General features: G+C 33.4%; 1 long non-coding RNA gene across 1 annotated transcript in view; it reads right to left on the minus strand.

The window, feature by feature from the left end:
• Window positions 1-22,424, minus strand: part of LOC126001467 (uncharacterized) — a 201,787-nt gene that overhangs the window by 118,712 nt on the left and 60,651 nt on the right. The window lies entirely within an intron of this gene.

Genomic DNA, 22,424 nt, shown 5'->3' on the forward strand with positions numbered 1-22,424 from the left:
GATTTTTTTGTAGCTCTGTTGGCAAGATTCTTAATTTTTCTTAATCTGGATTCATGAGGAATGTTTCAAGGTAAAGGGCAAGCAGAAGCAGCAAGGGGACATTTGAGTTTCTACTCTTTTTTTCTTAAAAACATTTGAGCATATTTAACTGCTTTGATCATACATGCAGTTCTGACAAAATGATGTGTAGAGGAATTACAGTATTTGTTCAACCCACCTAACTTCTCAGTTTCAAGTTGCACTGTCCCCTTTGGGACTTGTTGGGTATCTTTGTCCCTTCAAAGGCACAAGTTCACTAGCCTGAGTTCCTCCCTCAGGGGGACTGGGGCATTTTGGGTCATTGAGGTTCTTAAGAACCTCTGTACTTGCTGAGTTTCCAATACATAAAGCTTAAAAAGCAGTAAGACCTTATTACCATATATATTTGTTTAAAATAAAGCAACAACAACAAATGAGACAAACAAAAGACTTAGCAAGTTTCTTATTCTTAGCACCAAAAAAGCAAGAGATATTCTAATTTTGTTTATTACAAGTGAGTAAAAATCTATATAACCTTTGGGGGACTAAGGGAAATACAAAGAAGTATAAGTATAATATAGTTTTCTTAGCTTGGAAAAGTAAGAAAAGAAAATCAAAACATTATAAAAATTAAATTCTGTCTTTTAATTATGTAATTGATAAGTACAGAAATCAATGAAAGCATTTAAATTTCTAGTTCTGCATTTAGATATGAGTGTATTAAATACTGACTTTGAATGTTGAAAATATATTTTGGTGTTCAATGTAGCAAATAAGTAACTGGAAACTGAATTTAATGGAAAACATACCCATAGAAATCTGGTTTTAAATCACATATTGTTCAGCTTTTACCAAAATTATTTTAGAGAGTGAAACGTGCCCTATACAATTACATCTACTCTAGAACATAGATAGTAAAAATAAAGACTGAGAAATAAAATTAGTAATTCAGATGTTTAATGAATATGTAAAGGAAACAAAATCTGCTTTAAGGAAGTCAAGGGGAAACAAAAAGGGCGAATTGATTTGTCAGTTTTGTGAATTGAGAATCCTAGGTGTCCCTGATAGTTGAAGGTAAAATAAAGTTGGAGTGGAGAGTTAAAGAAAAAATATAAAATAGGAGTTCAATAGAAAGACATTGCTAGAAAAAAATGTTTGAACAATAGTTTTTAAATGTTAAGATATTGTAAAGAAGAAGAGGCGATCTTTTTTGTTGGTTGTGTGCCTGTTTGATTAAAATTTACAAAATTATACTAGCTCAAATGCTTATGAGTTAGATTGGCTGTGTCTGAAAACTAAATGAAGAAAATGCCTTTTGGCAATAATACAAATGCCTTTAGCCTGAGGCTGGAGAAGTAGAGAAAACTAGGAAACTAGAATATGAGGACAGATGATTTCAGATTGCTTTGATTTCTCAATAAACATGTTAGATTAATTTGTTAGGTTTTGATAAGTGACTACAAAACCAAGAAAAGTAGAAATGTTTTAAAACAGACTGGAAGTAGAGCCAAAAATGTCTAAAAGATTATCAAAGGAAATTATGGCTTTACTAGATCTTGTGATTTCTTTAAGATTCTATAAGCATTCCTTGTAAAGAGAAAACTTGACTTCAATGAATTAACCAAAATAAAAGACTTCAATCATAATTATTATTATTGGTACATCATTGGTACATCAAGTACCAACTTTGGCACATCAACATGATACATGGTACAAGAAGGTCCCTGCCTCCTCTGCTCCTGGGTAGTTCTTTTGGTGAGTAGCTGTAACTGATGAGTTCCAGCCTCAGTCTGAGCTCTGACATAGATCCTTGCAGTAGATTTTGGGGGGAGGACTTGGGCCAGACCTGGTGGCACTCTGGCTACTCCTGGCTCTGTGTTCAGAAATCGATCCTGCCAGGCTCAAAAGACCATATGGGATACCAGGGAGTGAACCAGGGTAGGTCCCAGGTCAGCCTCATGCAAGGCAAACTCTGTACCTGCTGTGCTATTGCTCTCGGCCCCAATTCTTGCAGATTTTAATTAATCAGTTAACATAACTATTTTTGGCTTGGGGACACAACCAAATGTTCTCAGTCTCTGTGCTCAGGGATCACTCTGGCTTACTTGAAGTATCAAATGGGATGTTTAGTATATAAACCTGGATTGATTGCACTCAAGGTAAGATGCTGTACTATTACTCTGACATCACAATAGTACACTGAGTGTACTAGCACTCTATTATTCTAGTATTTGTTGTCTTATATGAAACACTCTTCAAATTTAGACTATATTTGGCATAAAAACATTTTACAAAGGAAAAATTTAGGCTGACCCAGGACGGAAAAATTTTAAATTGTTAAACATGACATATGTTTCTTATATTAGAAGCAGCAAGAAAAATGATCCCCAAAATGCAAAAGTCTGCGTGTATGTGTGCAGAGGCACAGAGACAGACAGAAACTTAGAGACAGATAAAAGTTGGAGAATCAAACAGCTTTGCAATGATAAATCAATCTAGCATATCCATCTTTCAAATGCAGATGACCTAGACAGTGATAGAAAAAAATGAAAATTAAATGTTAATAATTCACAGAATGTAGCAGAAAACTTCAATGCAGTTTAATAAACTTCAAAAAGAGACATAGAAGAAAAACCTTTTTATTATTAAAACCCAACTATAAACATGTAGTTTGTATATAGTGCTTAAATAAACATATAATAACTATAGTACATAAATAAATATATTAATAAAAACTCAAAGCATATGGTTAAAGTAAACAAGAAGTTGAGGAGAAAAATCTTAAAATTACAATAGAAAAAAATTAAGATATATTTCAAAAGTAATCCATGATTATGAAGAGTATTTCATTACAATGGAGGAGAGAAAGACATTGACTGGAAATATATATTTTATAAAAACAATATTGAAAAAAGTGCATTTATGAGAAAACTCACATCAGAACTCAAAGCTACTTAACCAGGCTAGTGTGATCGTGGTGTAATTGGAAGGAGAAAGACTTAAAAAAAATGTTCAACAAAAAAGTCACAAGTTCTGATGAAAATTCTAGAGCTTCATAGTAGTTTAATAAAACCATATTCTATGTCACCAAACTTGAACAAATATATAAATATATTGAATCTAGTAAGCTCATCGTCTCTCGTTGCTAGGGTAGGGAATCAAGCTATTTTTTTAATAAAAGAGGTATGTATTTATGGTACCCTAAACTAATAGATGATATTAGAGGCATCAACTTGACCTCACAATCTTAATGGGAAGATATTGTACTTTTGGGTGGTGGTGGGGATTGGGACACACTCAGCTATACTTAGGAATCCCTCTTGGAAGGACTCATGTCCAATAGGGGTGTCGGGGATCGAAAATGGTTTGGTGGTGTGCAAGCTAAGAACCTTACCTGCTGATATGTTCTTCTAGATCCATATCACTCAACTTGGATGCCAAGAAGTAACTTGTGCCAGGCTTGTTTTCCAATAACTTTTATAAAATAGGGATATATTTTGTAAGAGGACTGAGTCATAAAAAATGATAATCAGTCTGAAACATCTTGTCCTATATATTAAATAAGTGTTCTAACAACCATGGGGTATGTCAGAATTCAGGCAAAGAGAAACTATGTACAAAGAGAAATATGAATAGAGGAGATTGTCAAAGTAGAAAATTGTCAACAACTGGTATTTACTAGGCTGTGAGAAAAACATTGAGAGGATATAGAACAGTATTTTTAATTATTCTGTCAGTGTAAAGTAAAGTAGAATAAATAAAACAACATATATTTTAGGAATCGAGAGACAACTCAGGAGTCAAAATCTTTGCAAGTAGCTGATCCTGGTTCAAATCCCCAGGGCAACACATGGTCCATGAGCATCACCAGCAATGATTCTTGAGCTTAAAATCAGGAGTAAACCCAACTACAGATAGGTGTGTTTTATATATATGTATATTTTTATATTTATACATGTATAAAGTTACTGGACTTTTAAACATATAAGCACACTTTTGAATATTGACCCTATTCTTTAATAAAAGAATAAATAATACTTTTTATAAAAAAATAGTGAGCTGTAATTCACATTTCCTGTGGAGATTAGTCATTGCAATGTCGTTAATATCTTCAAAAAAAAAAGTGCTTTGACCACTCCCTTTACACTTGGCTAGGAGGCCCTCTTAGATGTAATTTATATACATCACTTGTGCTTTCTTTTCGTTTTAATATTTTCTCAACCCTCAAAGTAAAAAATATTACAACTACTCAAAAATGCTAGTGCCTAATGATAGAACCAAGCAATTTGATGTATTAATTCAGCTCATTAATTTGGATTTGAAAAAAAGCATGCCCATGATAGCTTTACTTTCAAACATACTTGATTCTATTTGTGTTATTATGCCACTGTTTTAAAACTGATGTGTACACGTCAAACTTATAATAGAAAGTTCAGTATCTGTAGGGTTTGAATGATGCAGTAAATCTTTTGAAATACAGATCAATTTCTTCTAGGTTCTTTTGGGGCCACAACCAGTAATGCTCAGGGCTTCCTCCCACTCTGTGTTCAGGAATCACTTCTGTCAGTGTTCAGGGCATCCTCTCTGCTGCCTGTAGAAATATTTGATTGGCAGCATGCAAGGCAAGTACTCTACCCACTGTATGATCTCTCTGGCCCCAATTCATTCTTTAAGTACAGAGTCATACTTGTGAGTCAGTAAGTCACAATGTCATTGACTTCTATGCTGTTCTCTCTGTAGAATATAGCCTCTTTGCTTGTTTATTTGCTTTTGAGCCATACCCAGTGATGCTTAGAGGTTACTCCAGGCTATGCACTCAGAAATAGCTCCTGGCTTGGGGGACCATATGGGACGCCGGGATCTAACCGAGGTCTGTCCTGGGTCAGCCGCATGTAAAGCAAGCACCCTACATCTACGCTATTGCTCCAGCCCCAAAATATACCTTTTTTTTTTTTAAATCTAAATGTTTTTACATCTTGGCACTATTTTAATTACATTTTTAGCAATTTTCTTTGCATTCCCTATTTTGATGAGCAGGTAGCAGAACTATGTGAAAATCTTTATTGTTCTGTGCTCTGGTATGACGAAAAGAGAAAAAGTGAACAGATGTTTTCAAATTCCAGTGGCCATCTGCTGCGCTCAAAGCACTCCCCCTGCCAGAGGAGCAATCTGCAGAAAACTTACTCGTAAAACACCCATTTTGTGAATGAAATGATTTTACTGCTCTCTAAGGCTACCACTTTGTCATCCTCTGTCAGCACTAAAATTAATGTGGAAATAAAAATAAACAAAGCATCTCTCTTTTCTGTGTTTTCAAAAATTGATCGACTTGTTCAAACATCGAACTCTACTGCAAACAAACATAGTTTCATGCTAATTTCATTTACATCTCGATGGAGATGAAAACTACTAGGGTTTTTCTTTTTTTTTTCCTATGTAGGATTATGCTTCTAGTTTAAATTTGAACTCTATACTAGTTCTCACTATAAGACCTAGACTTTTGTTCCTTAAAATATAGGTTTCACAGATATGATTTTGTTCCCTAGACCAACTAAATGCTGTCTGCAAATATCTGCCTATATATATGTTTATATATATGGAACTACACACTAACTTTGACACTGCTCGGACAGGGCTTCTATAATAAAGAACATAAAATTGTTCAGGGCTTTTGCCTTGCCTATGGCTGACCCTTGATCTCCAGAATCCCATTATAGTTCTCTGAACCTGTCAGGAGTGATCACTGAGCTCAGAGCCAGGAATAAGCCCTCAGCAGCACAAGATGTGATATAAAAGCAAAATTTAAAAAAGTGCATGGTTTCAGAAATGTAATTTTTCAATGATTCTGGAGATAAGAAATTCAAGAAAAAACTATGGCAGAATGGTGATGTCTTAGAGTCAAATGAAAAGTGATTATTTTAACCTTCTTTCCAGGACTTCAGACTTCTCACTGTGTCTTCACTGGTCATCCTTATATATATGGTTTCTGTCTCCTTTATTTAATTCAGTCCCCTATTTTAATAATTTTTCTTACTTGCATGAGAATTTTCTTCCTTCCTATCCCTGTTAGCTAAGGAATAAGCAGGGCCTCTTCTACATAAACGTTTCCCCATTTGATGAATATATACTATAGTTTGACATAGTGTTAATTACTAAAGAGATAATGAAATTTCCTCTCATACTATAAAGATGGGTGATTACTTATAACTGTGTATATGTGGAGTGTGTGTGTTTGTGTGTGTGTGACAGATAGTTTTACTAATTTTAGTGACTTATATGTATCTGTGAAAATGCTTGTAGCTTTATTTCTGGAGGCCATACACATGAATCTTTGCTCATGATTATATTTGGTGGTTCTCTAGGAACTTTATATGATTACCAGCGATCAAACCCAGACCAACCGTGTTCAGGAAAACACCATTCCCACTGTATTTCTTCATGTTTTAAAATTTTTAAAGTGTAGTGATACTTTATATTATCTTCATTGTACAAGATCACTATGACTTCACCATCACAAAAGATCCAGACCCTCCCACCACCATCTTTATGCTATTTCTAGTCTGTCTATCTCTTACCCTTCACATATATACAACACAATCATTTCACGTTTGTGTTCAAATGCCAAGAGAAGCACAATTTATTATTATATAAACCATACTTGATGTTAAGCTTTGGCTTTCCATTTGAAATAGTAAAATGAAGAAAAGAAAGTGATGCCCAGTTTTATAACAATGGGGATCTTACATTTCTCTCTCTACATACTTTTTCCAAGGTAATAAAGAAAATAATTTAATTTCTCTTTAGCAGGATATTTATATTAAGTCATATATTTTTATGATCCAAAATGTTGTGGGGTTAAGTTGTTGTGAAAATTTGTATGTAAAAGAAATATCTATTCAATGAAAAAACTAAATATATCTCAAAGAGAACTATGTAAAAACATTGTTTAGAGAGTGGTAAATGTTTTTTCTCATTTATATTCGATTATGTGCAAAGGAAAATATTTTGAGGAGAGTATGTTTCTTCAGATTGTATAGGATTTTCATTAGCTAAATAAAATAAAAAAATTAAACTGTATATTAGCCATATCACACAATCTTTGACCTAAGTTAATCAATATCACATTCAGTGGATCATATTGGATGCTGAGAAATGATCTTGGATTTGCTGTATGTAAGATAAGCACACTAACCACTGTATCATTGCTCTGGCCCCAGTCTGTTCACTTTCTCTCAAGATGAAAAAATGCCAATGACATACCTGTTTTTAATTAAGAGCTCGTCTTTAAGTTTTTTTCAAAATAATTTTGTTTACTGGTTTAGAATGTAAAATTCCTTTCCAAAATTTTCTGAAAATATATCCTTTTAGCATTGCCTGAAAAAAAAATTTCAAATTTTGCTCTTTCCACCTCCCTGATTTCCTCAATCCTTCTCAACTTTCTCTTAATGAATGTCTTTCTTTGAGTAATAATTCATCTGCTACAGACCATGCAAGTTCAAGTCAGGGTGGTAATTTCCTAAGGGGACTCCACTCTGAGGAAAATTCCAACAACAAACTAATTTTAAACTTAATGTTTGTTATAAATCACACATAAGAAGCCAAGGGGAGTTTTCATTCTGAATGCTATTGAACACAAATCAAACTAAACTAAAGGAGATTTAACAGTTGATATGCATGATGGAACTCAGAAGAAAAGCGTTGAATCTATGTATTTTCTTCTATGGTCATTTGTAAAATAGTCTTTCTGATTTTAATGTATAATTTATGAAAAATATTGCTAATTGATCATTTAAGTTGCAGAACCTCATTGATTAATATGAAGAACCGAATAAAAGCTTAAGACAGTATACTTACAATCTTAAAGCTTAAGACAGTACAAAAAATAAAAATATCCACAAAATCTTTTTAGTTATTCCTAAGCAAAAAAAAACAGACAAGCATAATTGTGTCGTCTACAGAGGGAAATGGGAAAGCCCAGACATTGTGAAACTTGAGTAATCAAGATCCTCCTTCCAAAACAGTTAAGTCAATTGGTTTCAGTTCTCTTTCTTCTTTATCTTTCTCAGGTATGTTCCATTTAGATTTTATGCAATACCTTCAATATCATTTTTTGTGTTGTTTTTGTTTGGGGGCCACACTCAGTAGTGTTTAAGGATTACAACTGACTTTGCACTCTAGAACAACACCTGGGCTTCGAGGGATCATATGTAATGCTGGAGATCAAACCATCAAACCTGGGTGTACCAAGTGCAAGGTAAACAACCAACCCGATGTACTATCAATCTGGCCCCTTTACTTTCAATTTTTTACAAGGAAATATTAGGGATGTACAAAAGAAAACACAGATACATTATAGTTCATGTTTTTTTTCTATATTTTCCATCAAAAATTCAGATGAAGGCAGCGTTTCAAGTTAGGAAGTTTCTAAAGAACACCTTTCTAAATGCAAAATCTGCTACAATATAACAGGTTCTGTAATTTGTATCTTAACTTAATTAAGAAGGATGATTATTGATTTTTTCATTTTTCTTTCTGTCTCTTCGCTATCATTTTCTCTCTTCATTCATTTGTTCTCTTTCCCTCCCTACCTTCCTTCCTTCTTTCTTCATTATTTTGTTCTCTTTCCCTCCCTCCCCCCTCCCTTCCTTCCTTCCTTCCTTCCTTCCTTCCTTCCTTCCCTCCTTCCTTCCTTCCCTCCTTCCCTCCTTCCCTCCTTCCCTCCTTCCTTCCTTCCTTCCCTCCTTCCCTCCTTCCCTCCTTCCTTCCTTCCCTCCTTCCCTCCTTCCCTCCTTCCTTCCCTCCTTCCCTCCTTCCTTCCTTCCCTCCTTCCCTCCTTCCCTCCTTCCCTCCTTCCTTCCTTCCCTCCTTCCTTCCTTCCTTCCCTCCTTCCCTCCTTCCCTCCTTCCTTCCTTCCTTCCCTCCTTCCCTTCTTCCCTTCTTCCTTCCTTCCCTCCTTCCCTCCTTCCTTCCCTCCTTCCCTCCTTCCTTCCTTCCTTCCCTCCTTCCCTCCTTCCCTCCTTCCCTCCTTCCCTCCTTCCTTCCTTCCTTCCCTCCTTCCCTCCTTCCCTCCTACCTTTTGCAAGCATTTTGCATTCAGATTTAATAACTTGGATGTGATCAAGGTTTCCACTTCTCAGTACAATGTTTTATTTGAAGCCAAGGTACAAGTTATAATGATTTAAATTCACAATGTTAATGTGATAAAAGATTCATTCATAAGTCTGACAATGATAGCAAAGAGCAAGCCCTCTGCTAAGTACTGAGAAAATGTTCTTATTCCCAAAAAGAGTCATTTTGATATCTTTGAGAATATCTTTCTACTTCAAATATTAGCATTATTGTATGAAGTATTTAAAATTAGAAAAAAAATTATCTTAGAAATGTTAGATGAGATGAAGTTACTTGAGAAGTTAAGGACAATCAAGCAATTAATGAACAAAGATTAAAATATCCAACTCTAGAAATTTTCTATCTTGTGCTTCTTATAGTGGATATTTTTTGGTCTTAATCCATAATGTATTTCAGTATATTTACCTAAATTGTAATACTTTATATAAATTCAAATTCATCTACATTCAAATGGAAAATATTCCTATTCATCCATCAACCATATATTCTCAAATAGCTGAGTAGAATTAGTGGGGTAAATACACTCCCTGGGGCTGGAGAGATAGCACAGAGGTAAGGCATTTGCCTTGGACACAGAAGGACAATGGTTGGAATTCCAGCATCCCATATGGTCCCCCGAGCCTGCCAGGAGTGATATCTGAGCATAGAGCCAGGAGTGACACCTTAGCGCTGCAGGGTGTGACCCAAAAACCAAAAACTAAAAGAAAAAATCACTCCCTAAGATTGCAGTTTGACAATTCTTTTTGTCTGCTATCAATACTTTTCAAACAAAATTTCTGAATTGAAGACAGAGATTTCATTTACTTCAAACAGTAGCATTGTGTAAAGTGCAAAAGTAAAGTTAAGATACTTTTTTTTACATTAGAGAATGCCTGCCTATCTATCTATCTATATAGTATATATACTGTATATATTGTATATATTGAATATATATTGTATATAATATTGTATATATATACTTTTTTGTTGTTGTCTTGTTAAAATAAGTATTTCTGTTTCAGAGTAAAATAATTCTCTAATATCTAGAGGATAAACTACTATATACAGTATTGAAATGGATACTTTTGATTATTTTTACTATATTTGCTGACAAAAAGATTCAGGGAACCTGATAATGTGTTCTGGAAACACTGTTTAGAATTTATATTTATCCAAAGATAAGAGACCTTTGAGACTTATAGACAAGGTCTGGATCCTGGAAAAATATTAAAAATGTTGAATTCTAGGCCCAGAACAAGCCTAGAACACTAGATGTAAGGGATTCCGTGGCTGGAAAAAAAACTGCCATGCTAATCCTATAAAAAATACTAAAATACTATAATAGGCTCTAAACTCTCCTCTTTCACAATCAACCTAGCAAGGGACTATATAAACTATATACAAAGTGTATAATTTTTTATATATAAACTATCATGGTAGAGTAAAGATATGTATTCACCTGCATCTCTTCTACTGTGTACTTTATTATTCTATTGTGCATTACCTCACTATGGGGATGTGGCTTGGATGTGTCTGAGATACATGCTTTGTCTTATTTCCTTCTAGAGAATCCCATGCTGCATTTTGTACACATCTCTCTCTTTCTCTCTTTTTCCCCTCATTCCTCATTCCCAAATAAACTCCTTTTAATACAATCTGTCTCCTGAAGTCCTTTTCTAGGAACAAAAAGTAGGAGCCTGGAAATGTCCAGGAGAGGGTTAAGATTAAATTTTCTTTTGTGCAAAGAAAAATTCCTTGGTCAAGTCTGAGTCCCTAAGCTCCTTGAAAAATTAGGTGGTAGGGATTTTGTTCATGATGGATAGACCAAGAGGAACTTGGTGTGACTTGATGGCCAACTGAGACTGCGAGGCATGAGGTCTGTAACTATGCAGGTGCCCAGAGAAGAATCCCTTTAGTCCTAAACTTACCCAGGCATTTCCCCTCTTGTGTAAAGAAAAGCACTAGATCCCCTTTTCAAGATTCTCTCTCTCTCTGTACGTATATATATATATATATATATATATATATATATATATATATATATATATATGTCTCTATATAAGTCTCCTGGAGAACCCTGCTTCATGGGGAGTCAACTCTTTTACTGGCTTACAATCATGAAATGTGGTGATATCCTTTGATCAACAATTTTCTGATTAATTATACACACTTTTCTTCATCTTAAATACATCCCCAAATCATTTATCTGTACTTAATAGATTTATTTGGAAAACAACTGAAGGATTGTGGATCAAGTTTGTTTCAATTAATTATTGAAGTAGAAGAGAGCTACAGAATATTCTAAAGCTGAAAATCAGAAGCAAATGGATTCAAGGAGGTCAGTAGGGTATTGAAGCATCTTTTGGTCTTGAAGATATTTTATGAACTTTGTTAAGTTTGAGGTTCTGTGGATAAGACCAAAGCTTATTGATATGCGCAGATACTCACAAGAGATTCTTGCTTTGTTAAACTGGGGTCTGAGAAGTCTTGATTTTTACCATAATACTTAGCTGTATCTTTAAGACCTGCCTTGATTCAGAGTACACAGTATTTAAAACTACAAGAAAAATTGTCTTTATAAACCTTTCCTCTTAAGAAACAGTTTTTTTATTTTACTTTAGGATTTATAACTGACTGTAAGTCAACTTCATAGTTTGCACATTAAATGGACACTACTTGGATATCAGGCAATCCCAAATATATAATTGATCTAAGGCAATGTTGCTCTGACTTCAACTGTCAAAAAGTGAGAGCTGTTTGTTTTCAGGGTTATTTATCATTATGTCATCAAATATTTCCTTGAATATGAGTCTATAAAATGATCTTATCACTAAGAAATAAAATGTCCAAGGAATTAGAAAGCTACATCAATTGCCTCCTGAATATATATTGTCTAGCAATGTTTAATGTTGTTATAATAATTATAATAATGACTGTTATAATAGTGACTTTTAAAATGTTTTACATACATGTCCTAATATTCTTAGATAAACTTTCTCATTGAGTTTTATAATAAGAAGTATTTCCAGGCAATATGAAAGTACAGTAAAAATAAGCAAATCTCAGAAATAAAAAAATTGTGTGAGAATGTGAAAGATATGATAGCAAGCAAGGCACATGCTTTACATGTAGTAAATTCCTATTATTTTTTTATTTTTGGCATCATGTAATGTTGCAGAGTACTGCCAGGATGGTGTGGTAATGCCAGCTCCACCGAGCAGAGACAGCATAGCATTTCCTAGATACTTGTGTTGACTTAAGACTTGACTGGTATAGAATATACAGGAGATACCCCAGGTTTTCTAGTCTTAGCTTGACAAAAACCACCTACCCGAAATAGAGCATATCTCTCATTGATCAAGATATGCCTATCAGACCTGGTCCATTGGTAAAGCATAAACTACAACATCTAGTCTGTCACATAAATTTAGGCAGGTGAGATTGTTTTCTTTCTTTTTTTTTGGGGGGGGGGGCACATCCGTTTGATGCTTAGGGGTTACTCCTGGCTAAGCGCTCAGCAATCGCCCCTGGCTTGGGGGGACCATATGGGATGCCGGGGGATTGAACCACGGTCCTTTCTTGGCTAGAGCTTGCGAGGCAGACACCTTACCTCTAGCGCCACCTCACTGGCCCCAGGTGAGATTGTTATCAGAGCAATTGTTGCATTTCTGAACTTCGTAAACTATTAGAAGAAAGAGAACTAAAAAAAAGTAAAGAATAAGAAAAGAGGAAAAAAGGGGAGGAAGGAGAAAGAAAGATGAAAGACAAAGAAAGAAAGAAAAGAAAGAAAGAAAGAAAGAAAGAAAGAAAGAAAGAAAGAAAGAAAGAAAGAAAGAAAGAAAGAAAGAAAGAAAGAAAGAAAGAAAGAAAGAAAGAAAGAAAGAAAGAAAGGAAGGAAGGAAGGAAGGAAGGAAGGAAGGACGGAAGGAAGGAAGGAAGGAAGGAAGGAAGGAAGGAAGGAAGGAAGAAAGAAAGAAAGGAAGGAAGGAAGGAAGGAAGAAAGAAAGAAAGAAAGAAAGAAAGAAAGAAAGAAAGAAAGAAAGAAAGAAAGAAAGAAAGAAAGAAAGAAAGAAAGAAAGAAAGAGAAAGAAAGAAACAATGATGAAAACAAAGAAAGAAACAAAGATAGAAAGGAAGAAAAATAAAAAAGAAAGAAAGAAAAAGGAAGGAAAGAAAGAGAAAAGGAAAAGAGAAAGGAAATGAACAAGGAAAGAAAAGAAAGGTAAAGGAAAAAAGAAAGAAGAAAGAAAGAAAGAGAAAAAAAGAAAGAGAAAGAAAGAGAAAGAAGAAAGAAAGAAAGAAAGAAAGAAAGAAAGAAAGAAAGAAAGAAAGAAGGAAAGAAAGAAAGAAAGAAAGAAAGAAAGAAAGAAAGAAAGAAAGAAAGAAAAAGAAGAAAGAAAAAGAAAGAAAGAAAGAGAAAGAGAGAAAGAAAGAAAGAAAGAAAGAAAGAAAGAAAGAAAGAAAGAAAGAAAGAAGAAAGGCAGAAAGAAAGAAAGAAAGAAAGAAAGAAAGAAAGAAGAAAGGCAGAAAGAAAGAAAGAAAGAAAGAAAGAAAGAAAGAAAGAAAGAAAGAAAGAAAGAAAGAAAGAAAGAAAGAAAGAAAGAAAGAAAGAAAGAAAGAAAGAAAGAAAGAAAGAAAGAAAGAAAGAAAGAAAGAAAGGCAGGGAGGAAGAATAAGGGAATAAGAAAGAAAAGGAAAGGAAATGAACAAGGGAAGAAAAAGACAGGTAAAGGAAAGGAAAGTGAGAAAAAGGCAATAGCAATATCACTAATACCTGACATACCAATTTCTTTAAGATAGCATAAGCTTTTAAAAATAAAATATTTTCTATGCAATCTACCTACAGTAAAATATGTTTTTCTATTAGAATTAAAACATATAATAGAAGATTCAATACATAAGAAAATAAGAAACAAATAATTTAGAATTAGAGTCCCTGGGAAGTATGTTAAATTAGTATTTTAATGATCTTTAAAGATAAGGCAGTATTGAAATTGTGATAAAGAAGCAAGACATTATACAATGACCCAATCAACCTGAAAATGAACAGTATGCAACTTTCAGAAATAAAAATAATAATGTTGTTTTAGAAAACTCAATGTAAAGCAATGTAAATTATATATTAGAGTCAAAGAGAGATACAATGAGTTTGGAGGTAAAATTATAGATTCACAAGATAAAATTTAAAACTTTAATTCAGTTTAAAGATTATAGAAAATTAGTAAGAAAATCCAGAACATATTCACATAAAGAAGCTCCAGAATGGAAAATTGTGGTAAATTTAAGGGTTAAAATGGCGAATTTTAAATAGCAATTTTCTGGTAATAATAAAATCTGAAATTCAGATTTATAAATGTGCATGAATAACAATCTATATTTGCGTACATGTATCACAGACACAAAGAGAAAAAAAACACGAGATATATAAGAACTTAAGTGTCTAATATAAAAGGAAGAGTATATTAATAAAGCAGCTAGAAAACAAAATTTATCTAAAACAAGATTAGATGAGAAATCTGTCAGATATTGATTGACTTTTGTATTTAAAGAGTTGATAAAAATTACTTGGCAACCTGTCATCATTTAGGGTGATTTTGTGTGTATATGTATTTAAAATAGCAACTGAGACTACAAAGAAAAATAAAAATATCTTTTTTAATTGCAGATTTGTCAAATATGCCTCTGTCAGTGACAGATATATATGTCCGCAGACAGGCAGACACATTTTTTAAATACAATATTAAAAGTGTAAGTAAGTAAAACAATAATAACCTGATACATAAATGCTGTTGAGATACATTGAAGAATATTTTTATTTTCAAAAAGCTATGGGACAGTTAAAATAATTTTTTAAATAATTGATCAACCAGATTAAACATAACTTAACATATTCTCATAATATCTTTTAACACAGTGATGTTAGAAATAAATGATAAAAGGATATTCAGAAAATTCTACACATTAATCATGAAAAATAAATTGGTTGGGCTGGAGCGGTGGTGCAAGGGTTAAAGCATCTGCCTTGCTTGCACTAGCCTATGACGGACTATGGTTCGATCCCCATGTCCTGTATGGTCCCCCAAGCCAGGAGAAATTTCTGAAAGCATAGCCAGGAGTAACTCCTGAGAGTCACCAGGTGTGGCCCAAAAAACAAAAACAAACAAACAAACAAAAATTGGCTTTGCAAAGAGAAAATAATGAACATTTAAAAATAATGTAAGTGAAATATAAGCAAAAAATTACATAAAAAGCAATATACAGGGGCCAGACAGATAGCATGGAGATAAGGCATTTGCCTTGCATGCAGAAAGATGGTGATTTGAATCCAAGCATCCCATATGGTACCCTGAGTCTGCCAGGAGTGATTTCAGATCATAGAGCCAGGAGTAACCCCTGAGCACTGCTAGTGTGACCCAAAAACCAAAACAAAAAAATCAATAATCAGCTAGATAGTGCTAATAAAATGAATGTCTTATTGTGCACATAATATAAATTAAAATATAAAGTGGATATTATTAAATAAAAATGACAAGATATAAAAATTCCAAAGTCTTCAATGATTAACAAACTCAAATAAAAGTGAAATTTAAAAAAAATAGGGCAAAATGATACAGTCTCAGGGTAAATATAAAATAAAATAACAAAAAATTTTATTAGTTATAAAATTTCTTTTTTTTTTTTTTTTTGTATTTGGGTCACACCCAGTGACACTCAGGTGTTACTCCTGGCTATGTGCTCCAACATGATCCTGGCAGGTTCAGGGGACCATATGGGATGACAGGGATCCATCCCAGGTTGGCCACACACAGGGAAAATGCACTACAGCTGTACTATTTCTCTAGCCCCATAAACTTCCTTTTATTTATTGAGTTAATGACTCAAAAATAACACAGTAACTGATATACATCTTTGATAAGATTATATTCTTATTTATAAGTTTGCAATGAATTTAAAGGTCTGATTTATGTATGCTGTGAGTATCCAGCTTTTAAAATTACATGATTTCAAGATTAAGCAAAACTAATCCAGAATTTTTATCTTAATTTATAAGTGTAGTCTTGACCGAAAAACTTTTGGAAAGATGAGATATATAGAAAATAACATGTGAATCTCATACATGGTTTTGAATTTAAAACTCTTGAATATTATACTTAAAATCTGAATCATGAATCAGGAGTTAAATTGGATTCATTCCAGGAAAGCAAGGCTGACTTAACATTAGAAAATTAAATAATGTAATTCACTAACTTGTTAACACAAAAATAATTCATGTGTTTGTCTAAGAGGCACAAAGTATTTTCATGTAATTTCAATCTATCTATGATTAAAAAGTAATCTAATCATCAGGGGCATTTTTATAGCTGATTAATCTTACTAGAATAATTAAATTGTGTGATACATTTAAAAATAATGTTTATTTTTCACACTTCGGTTCAGTGTAGATTTGCATTGTTAAGTAGCTCTTTGTTAGGGGGAACTCTGAGATCTGTTGCTTTCTTTCTACTCAATTGATTTCTAAATAAAGAGACCATATAAAGTATTATTTAAAATGGAAAAACTCTTAAATTTATGGTTGAAAATAGTCATAAACTTTTAAAAATACAAAGAGTAAGTCATTATTGCTTTAAATTCGAATAAATAGCATCCTCTAAGCAATAACTATTTCTAATTTTAGGAGAGATGTTAGGATTATGCAAGATAAATACATTTTTATGAATCAAAAGTTTCTAAACTAATACCTGAACAATAAGTCATTTTTTTGGATTACTGTAAAAGGTCACCTTCCAGATAAAAATATGTTATCAGTAAATAAATGAATGGGTTTTTTTAATATAGGATAGGGAAGAAAAAAAAGAAAGAGAAAGAAAGAAAGAAAGAAAGAAAGAAAGAAAGAAAGAAAGAAAGAAAGAAAGAAAGAAAGAAAGGAAGGAAGGAAGGAAGGAAGGAAGGAAGGAAGGAAGGAAGGAAGGAAGGAAGGAAGGAAGGAAGGAAGGAAGAAGAAGAAAGAAAGAAAGAAAGAAAGAAAGAAAGAAAGAAAGAAAGAAAGAAAGAAAGAAAGAAAGAAAGAAAGAAAGAAAGAAAGAAAGAAAGAAAGAAAGGAAGGAAGGAAGGAAGGAAGGAAGGAAGGAAGGAAGGAAAAAGGAAGGAAGAAAGGAAGGAAGAGAAAGAAAGAAAGAAAAAAAGAAAGAAAGAAAGAAAGAAAGAAAGAAAGAAAGAAAGAAAGAAAGAAAGAAAGGAAGAAAGGAAGAAAGGAAGGAAGAAGGGAAGGGAAGGAAGAAGGGAAGGAAGGAGAAGGAAGGAAGGCAGGAAAGAAGAAAGAAAAAAGGAAGGAAAGAAAAAGGAAGGGAAAGATTAAGTACCATTTAGTACATATTTTAAGAGTAAATAAAGATTATATTCACATAGTAATATGTCCACTTCTTTATATTTTAATATTATCTTTATTTAAACACCATGATTACAAACACAATTGTAGTTGGGTTTCAGTCATAAAAAGAACAACCTCCCTTTCACCAGTGCAATATTCCCACCACCAATGTCCCAATCTCCCTCCTCCCTCCAGCCTGTGTTCGAGACAGGCTTTTAAAAGACATTATTGAAATAATTCACAGAGATGAGGGACAGAATGATTGGTTCATGATATGAAGCTCACCACAAAGAGTGGTGAATGCAGTAAGAGAAATAACTACACTGAGAACTAAAAATATCAATGAGTGAGGAAGTAGAATGGTTGTGTTTTTTTTAGTTCACTTCTTAGCTAATATCTCTTTTTTTCTTTTGTCTCTGTCTCTCTTTGTTTCTCTTTTCACCCTCTCTCCCCTTTCTATATTTCTCTTATTTTCTCTCACACATATTTTTACATTCTCAGGAGAACAAACACTTCTTGTCACTGTATGTTTTTCAATGGAGTGAAAGCATTTTAGTTCAGTAAAATGTATAAGATAAATATTCATTAGTATTTATTTTGCTCTCATAAAAATTCTATGAAATTGGAGATTTGAGAGCACATGGGTCCACCTGTGTCACTGTGAACAGAGTGGGTCCATTAGGTACACAGGCAAAATTATTCTTGGGACCAATGTGTGAAATGTAGCTGGAAAATGGAGAAGTGATACAAAACTGGTGGGGATGGGGAGTGTAAAATGAGTGTCTGAGAGACAACTTTGATAACTAGCATATGTAGACTTTCTTTTTATTGTTAAAAGAGATATGATTCATATAGAACACATAAATATTTATTTGATCTATTTCTATGTTACTTTTTTGTTGCCATGGTCACAGCTTTTTTTTTCTAAAACCTTTATTAGGGCATGACTTTTGTGGGCTGACAAGGATATGATAAATGACTAAATAGACCCATCTAATAAAGTGAGGGTTGAAAGGAGAACAAGAGACAAAAAGTAAGAAAACCCAAAGTGGAATTCAGGTATCTAAATCATTCAGAAATGATTTTCTGAGCGGGTGAGAAAAAGCGTTTGAAGAAATCTAAATCGTAATATGACTTGATGGATAGACTCAAATGGTTAAAAACAAATTGTTTCCATAGACTTTCATCATTATATAGGTTTATCACAGTCTTTAGCATATTGTCCATACTGCTGCAAAGTATTAGAAAACAATTTTAGTCATGTGGAATGGTTGAATGGAATGAAACCCAAGAACTGAGCATAAGTGCAATGAAATAACATGTTTGTTTTGCCTGAACAAGCATAAATTAATAGAAAGATACAGATTTAGTGGGTAGAGTAATTTAAATGCTGTATCCATTAATGTTATTTAAGAGGCTTCGTGAATAATAGCTAAGAGCATTTGTCCTTCTTGTCACCAGAGTTCCCTTACTCTGCTGAGTAAACAAAATATTTGAAATTTTGGTTGTGAATATTTCTATGTTGTTATAGTGTATGAGTTAGAACACAGATAATTTTTCCATGCCTGCTCTCTTCAGCAGATAAATGCACAATCTCAAAAGTTATTAGCATATCAGTGTCTAATTGACTATAATAAAAATAAAAAAATCCTAATAACATTCCTATATGTCATTCCCATAGACCTCAATTATTCAGAAGTTTCATAATACTGCTGCTGCCTAGTAGAGTATAACCCATTAAATATGCAACTGGACTAAAATATAAAAGTTTCCCAAATGCTCAGAGGATGAAATCATGGTGGTGTTTTAAAATTTAATGTTGCTTAACCTACAACACAATGAATTCCTCTGCCCAGATATAAAGTTTATGGTGTGAAAGTCAGAATTAATCCACAGTGTTTTGTAAAACTGGTCACACCAAGATTTTTATCTTTTTTCCCTCAACTTTTCATTCCTAACTGGAGTTCGATATTAACAAACTCTTAAAGTTTGAGAAAAGAAGAGTAAAGTATTGTTGGAAGTTATATACATAAATCACAATTAAATATGATAAAGAAAAATAATATATGAAAGCATTAAGCAGTTGTTATATCTTTAAGCAATGTCTTTTCTGTGTATCATTTTATCTGTTAAAATAGCTACCGATTTTACCTGTTAAAAATATAAGAACTATGAAAAACTCAAACAGAATTGAAGGTTAAAAAGATGCATTTTTCAAACGAAATCTTTAATAATAATATTTATAAATATAATTTTATAAATATAAATAAATATATTATTTCCATGATAGGTAGCATTCAACAAATGCGTTAACTTAAAAAGTTTCTACTGGGATTGAAACAACAGTATAGGATTACATGCAGATAGATGATCTAGGTTTAATTCCTATCATCCCATATGATCCCTTGTGGAAAGCCAGGAGTAACTTCTTATTGCAAATCTAGGAATAACTCCTTAGCACCACCACATGTGGTCTCAAAAAAACAAAAAGTTTCTGTTGTTTTATTTTAAAGTATTTGGGACATTGGTGATGGGAATGTTGCACTGGTGATGGGTGGTGTTCTTTACCTGATTGAAACCAAAATACAATCATGTATGTAATAAAGTTGGTTAAATAAAAAAACAAACAAACAAAAAAAAAACTAGCCGATTATTTTTAGCATAGTAAAATTTTGAGTGATTTTCAAATATTATATTAATAAGCTTTGCTATTTAAAATGTATTTCATGTATTTAACTAGTTTTTATATTATATATATTTTAAATTTGTCTATAGATATTAATTATCTTATGAATATTAAGTATAAACTATTTCACAGTGAGTATAATGAAGAAAGCATGAAAATATGTCATTGTGGTGCCGGAGAGACAGCATGGAGGTAAGGCGTTTGTTTTTCATGCAGAAGGTCATTGGGTCGAATCCCAGCATCCCATACGGTCCCCCAAGCCTGCCAGGAGCAATTTCTGAGCATAGAGCCAGGAGTAACCCCTGAGCGCTGCCGGGTGTGACCCAAAAACCAAAAAAATATATATGTCATTGTATGAAACATTTATTAAAAATATTATGGAGGTGAGATTTCATTTTTAAAATTTTCATTTCCCAAAATTATTTCCTACTGTGAAATGGTGTTTGTGTGTTCCACAGCCCCCAGAAACGGAAAGAGATCCCCATGCAAGTTCAGGTAGGACAAAAGACACAGGTCCAGCAGCATTTCTGACGCAGGAAATAGTCTACACACAGTTCGGAAGGTATAGCAAGCCAGAAAAATCACACTGCAAGCTGTTCACACACAAGCCGTTCACGGACAAGCCACTCGTTCCACTGTGTGAAACCACCAGCCCAGCTTCCTCTCCAGGCCTCCAAACCAGCCTTTGGATAAACAAAGCCCACTTCAAATGGGAGTGGAAAAAAAACAGATAAGGAGGCAATGGAGAAACATCTTTTTAACATGTAAACCAAAAGAACCAATCAAGAGACATCTAATTAGAAAATAATTTGAGGACTAATCCAAAGGCCTATACCAACACCATACTTCTATGGGTTATACATACCTATTGATCATTTCTGTCTTTTCTGAGTAAATTTCTGTTTATCTCTACATTTTTTATGAGGTTATATTTTTTGTTCAGTTATACAACTGCTTTATATAATCTTAAATATTAACTCTTTATATGAGTTATGGGCAAATATTTTCTCCCAGACTTTGAGTTGTACTTGTATTCTATGTGCTGCTTTCTTCTTTTTATCATTATAATAATTATTCATGTTTATATTTGAGATCATACCCCATGGTGTTCAGAGTTTCATCCTAGCTGTGCTCAGGGAATAGTTTTGATAGACCTGGGGAATCATATATTGTGCCAGCAATCAAACTCAGTTCATCCACATCCACATAAATACCTACCCAGTGAACTACTGGTCTGGTCTCATATTCATTGCTTCTTTTGCAGTGAAGAAGCGTCTTTGATGCAATGCCATCTGTTTTTCTTCAATTATGTATTTTTTGTGGGTTTTGTTTTTTGTTTGTTTGTTTGTTTTGTTTTTTGGGCCACACCTGGAGGTGCTCAAGGGTTACTCCTGGATGTCTGCTCAGAAATAGCTCCTGGCAGGCACAGGGGACCATATGGGACACCGGGATTCGAACCAACCACCTTTGGTCCTGGATCGGCTGCTTGCAAGGCAAATGCCGCTGTGCTATCTCTCCAGGCCCAATTATGTATTTTCTTGGCCAATAAAATGAATCATTATGCCTATAGATAGAAAGACATGAAGTATTTTTCTATGTTTTCTCCAATATAATGTATGGAGTCAGATTGATACCGAATTCTTTAATCTATTTTGAATTGATGTTTGTACACTGTGTGAGATAAGGCTCTATGTGATATTTACAAATATCTGGCCAATTTCCCAGTACTGTTTGTCGAAAAGGTTGTTGAAAATGTTTTCCTTGGTTCACTTCATACTCTGATCTTTTGTCAATGATTAGCTATCTATATATCTGTTGATCTTTCTCAGAACTCTCAGTTCTATTTCAATTTTCTGAGATTCTGTCTATTCCAGAACCAAACAGTTTTGGTTACTATGGCTTTATAGCATAATTTAAGGTTGATGAAAGACAAGCATCCAATCTTCTTTTTTTCTTCAGATTGCTTTGGCTAAATTATAATTAGGGATAGAGAATTTGTCATTTTATATAAGTTTTATCAATGCTTAATTTTATTGGCCTGTGTTGAACCTGCATAGAGCTTTGGAGATTGGCTCTCATCAAAAATACAGAAACAACCAGTGTTGGTATGATTGTAGGGATAATGGAACCCCCATTAATTTCTGGTGGGAATATCAGCTTACTTATCCTTTTTGGAAAACAGAACAAACATTTAAAGAGTTAACTTACTGTTATTATAATTTCACTTCTTGGCATCCACTTCAA

Source organism: Suncus etruscus, chromosome 2 (assembly GCF_024139225.1).
Source record: "Suncus etruscus isolate mSunEtr1 chromosome 2, mSunEtr1.pri.cur, whole genome shotgun sequence".
Lineage (NCBI taxonomy): Eukaryota > Metazoa > Chordata > Mammalia > Eulipotyphla > Soricidae > Suncus > Suncus etruscus.